General features: G+C 44.8%; 1 long non-coding RNA gene across 1 annotated transcript in view; it reads left to right on the top strand.

Moving 5' to 3' along the window:
* The first annotated feature begins 2,443 nt into the window (after window positions 1-2,443).
* LOC109531040 (uncharacterized) overlaps window positions 2,444-4,625 on the top strand; it is a 10,976-nt gene continuing 8,794 nt past the window's right edge. The window contains exons 1-2 of the long non-coding RNA XR_002171105.1: window positions 2,444-2,531; window positions 2,761-2,766. This is a non-coding gene — a long non-coding RNA (uncharacterized LOC109531040). The remainder of the gene's footprint in view (window positions 2,532-2,760; window positions 2,767-4,625) is intronic.

Here is a 4,625-nt window from a genome sequence, read left to right as displayed (position 1 = left end):
TCTGCGCTCCTCCCCTTATGACAATGAAGTTGCCAAAACGGAGCAGGTTGATGTCTGGAGCTCCCCCTTGACTGCAATCTCCCGCTCCATGGCAAGAGGAAGTGCTTTTCCCAGGACTCCCCAGTGGGCAAGCTGGACGTGCAGTCGCAGCACTTCCGGTCTGAGAGCTTGGATGACCTGGTTGCGTATGAGTTCATTTTTGGACCTCCTTTGGCATTTCTGGCATATGCGCACCGACCTAGCCTCTCAATGTCATAAATGAGGCAACGGAGCACCTCATCTGGATGTCGATCACACTGTTTGAACTCACAGCGCAGATTCTCTCAAATGAAACTCCCCAAAGTGCCTCTACAAAGCACCCACCAATGTGCTGTGATCTAATCTCTTTTCGGAGCTCAGCAGCATACAGGACATAGCGTCCTCCATCACGGATTCGTCTTCTCCGACCAATCTGCTGCATCAGCCACCAACTCAAACTGTGCGCTGTAAGCCTAAATTCCCTTCCCGGAGAACTTAAGTACCTTCATGGCGGGCCACGCGAGCCCTTGGTCGCCACCATGCATGTTTACATCCATCTTGGCCACAGTGGCACCTACCACTTCGTCATTGTGTAATCCCATTTTGGCAGGCTCATGCTCATTTTGACGCATTGAGTACTGTGATCGTGGCACATAACGCCCTCTTCCTTTACCTCCTGCCGAGTACCTGAGTCGCCGAACATCCTCACACATTAAAGTCAGACGTTGACGGATGAACCCCAAACGCCTGACGCTAAATGTAATGCCCTTCAGTGTCGTCAAGGATGCATACAGTCGCTGATGTCATCTGTTCGCATTTTTCAATGAACAAAACGGGAATAAAACACGTGTAGAGCTGGTGGTGGGTACAACTCACGCCCATACGCTCCATACTCAGACTGCCTGTCTGAGCCAATCTTCCCCTCCGGGCTCATCCCCTCTCACTAATGTCACCCCCCTACTCGAGTGCCCCCACTCTCATACACAGAAATAATAATTAATAGATAAAATAACTATCAAAATATATTACACGATATATAAAACACTAGTGGGGATGATAAAAACAACGCGACCAACTTTATTAATAGGAACAGTACGCATCAGAGCCTTTGACATTGCTTATCACCTCACCAACTGATGTCACAAGAGTTCAGAAAACAGCAAAATATACACGTGCTCATTGTTGCTGACCACTGATCACTCTCCAACCCCACTACATTAAGTGCGTGATTAATTTTTTTTATTCTTTTACGCAGCAATAACAGACATCTTTGTAGTATCCAAAAAAAGAATACAAATTGGTTATCGAAATCGGTATCGGCCATACAAAGCAGGATATCGTGCATCAGTAAAAATGACATTGACCCTAATTTTTTTTCATTCCTTCAACAATACCTGCAGGAATTACACAGATGAACAGCATAACACAATTGACTGTACAGAAAATATCAATTATCTACTTAAAAAGCCGAAGTCTAAATGCTAATTTCCATAATATTAAATCTTACCCGAGCCAGTTCACAGAACTCTTCAACATTTGTGCAGTATCAAAAACCTGGATTAACAATGAAAAAGGCATGGATGGATATGAAATGGTTTGGAGGAATAGAGAAAACAAGAATGAAGGGGAGGTAGTATTGTATATTCAAACCCGATTCCAATGAAGTTGGGTCATTGTGGCTAACATGAGTAAAACCAGAATACAATGATTCGCAAATCATGTCCAACCTATATCGAACTGAATACACCACAAAGACAATATATTTAATGTTCAAACTGAATACACATTATTGATTTTAGCAAATCATTAATTTACAATGTTATGGATGCAACATGTTCCAAAAAACAGGGTCATCACCTTTGCTTTTAACAATGTTCAATAAACTTTTGGGAACTGAGGACACTAATTGTTGAAGCTTTGTCGGTGGAATTCTTTCCCACTGTTGCTTGATGTTCAGGTTCAGCTGTTCAATAGTCTTGGGGTCTGTGTTGTCGTATTTTACGCTTCCTAATGCTCCCTACATTTTCATTGGGAGACAGATCTGGACTAGAGGCATGCCAGTCTTGTACCCACACTCTTTTACTACAAAGCCACTTTGTTGTTGTAACACACTCAGAAGGTGGGTTGACTTTATCTTCCTGAAATAAGCAAGGGGCATCCATGAAAAATACATTGCTTGAATGGCTGCATATGTGTCATGGTGGTGGAGGACCCCAAAAAGCAGGCAAGAGGGAGGAGCAGGATGAAGTTGACAAGTTGTATTAAAATACAGTATTAAGGAAACAAATTCCAGAACACAAAAAAGTCCAGAAAACAAAACGAATCCAAAGTAGCAAACAAACACCATGGCTGAAGCTAACAACTAACAACAACAGAAACATGACCGAAACAAACATGACAGAACAAACATGACAGGAACAAACAAACAAACTAATGACACAATGACCAACAGGTGTGCAGCTGCAGGCGAAGCCCTACAGTGCCGCCTGTTGGTCACAAGCAGAACCATGACAGTGGCCTTCCCTCAAGGGACCAAAGTCACCCATGATCTTGCTTCGCTGGGGAACGGGAACAAAAGTGATGGCAACCCTTGCCTCGACGGGGAACAGGAACAAAAGCAACGGCAACCCTTGCCTCGCCGGGGAACAGGAACAAAAGCAACAGCGACCTTTGCCTCGTCGGGGAACAGGAATGGGGGGCGGCGGCAACCCTATGGCTGGGCTTGGCCTGATGTGGATGGAGCTTGGCGTGACGGGGAACATGGGATGGCCAGACATGAACGGGGCTCGGCCTGATGTGGACGTGGCACGGCTCATCGTGGACGTGAATGTGACTCAATTCAAACAGACAAGTGACGAGGCTCGGCTCAACGTAGACGCAGATGGGGCTCGGCCTACTGTAGACGTGGCTTGACGTAACGATGAACATGGGACAGCCACGTGATCTGAGCTGCCTGAAGAGGAAAAGGGTGTCGGCCGCAGATGTGCTCTGCCAGGCACAGGGTGGAACTGGGACCAGTCCTTTGTACCTTCGGGGTCCAGTAGTTGATCGGGTCATTCTTTCACGATCGTGGTGGTGGACAACCCCAAAAAGCAGGCAAGAGGGAGGAGCAGGGTGAAGTTGACAAGTTGTATTAAAATATAAGGAAACAAAATCCAGAACACTCAAAGTCCGGAAAACAAAACAAATCCAAAGTAGCAAACAAAAACCATGGCTGAAGCTGACAACTAACAACAACAGAAACATGACCGAAACAAACATGACAGTCACAAACAAACAAACTAAGGACACAATGACCAACAGGTGTGCAGCTGCAGGCGGAGCCCTACAGTGCGTCCTGTTGTTCACAAACAGAACCATGACAATATGTTTCTCCAAAGTCTGCATGTACCGATCATTATGAATGGTACCCTCACAGATATGTACGTTTTTCATGCCATTGGCATGAACACAGTGCTATACAATCACAGATGCTGGCTTTTGTCCATGCCGCTTACCTGCAGTGATTTCTCCAGATTCTCTGAATCTTTTGATATTATGGACCATCGATGATGGTATACCGAAATTCCTTGTGTATGAACATTGAGGAACATTGTCCTGAAACTGTTTGACTATTTCCTGACACAATTGTTTACAAAGATGTGAAAAACGTGAAAAACGTCCTATTTAAGCAATTTTGGGATGCTTCTTTGACACATAAACATGGCATAAACCTGTTCCCAGTTAGCCTGTTCACCTGTGGAATGTTCCAAACAGGTGTTTGATGCGCATTCCTCATCTTCTCAATCTGTTTTGCCACCAGCTCTTTTTTAAACCTGTTGCAGCCGTAACATTCTAAGTTGATGATTACTTGCCGAAACCAGACAAGTTTATCTCTTTGAACATTAACTATCTTGTCTTTGTTGGTTATTCAATTTAATACAGTGAAACTCTTCTAGAATGAAACCTGGGCGAAAATACACCCTTATGTGAAAAAATCTTCATGCATTAACACAATTCCCATTCTCCTGCCCCCCCATACGACGAAAACCCCCGTTGCGTTATACGAAATCATTTTCTCTGCTCCAGCCTCGCGAAGACATTCACTACAACGAAGTCTTCTCCAACAGCGACCTCTACTGCTTCGTTCGAAAAAAGGCAACAGCAACCACCACCACACTGGTTTACATAGTGAACGATGTTTATTTCGGTCACAGCTGTGAGTTTCCTGGACTCAACATACTCATAGCTACTCTGCCATTGGCTTACCGAGCATCATCCTGGCCTCCGATTGGCCAAGAGGGACCTCACTGTCTATGTGTGTAGATACTGAAGCTAGATCCGTAGCATCCGATTAGCTGCTCAGAGTAAATTGCTTATGAGTGATGGGAATTTCAAATAAACGAACGTTTCCTCAAATGCTTCACTTGTTATCATGCTAAAAACACCCACGGGACGCTTCGTAGTCCTCGATGGCCATAGTTAGCTCTCGAAGGCTAAAAACCTTACGCTAACTGGAGCGCTTCTCTCTCATTAGCGCTCCAGTGGCTCGACGGACATTCAAATAAACGAACGTTTCCTCGAATGCTTTACTTGTTATCATGCTAAAAACAGCCACGGGACGCTTC

This window comes from Hippocampus comes, unplaced genomic scaffold (assembly GCF_001891065.2).
Source record: "Hippocampus comes isolate QL1 unplaced genomic scaffold, H_comes_QL1_v1.1 scaffold146, whole genome shotgun sequence".
Classification (NCBI taxonomy): Eukaryota; Metazoa; Chordata; class Actinopteri; order Syngnathiformes; family Syngnathidae; genus Hippocampus; species Hippocampus comes.
The sequence above is the reverse complement of the archived record's forward strand: the minus strand, read 5'-3'. Positions and strand labels throughout refer to the sequence as shown.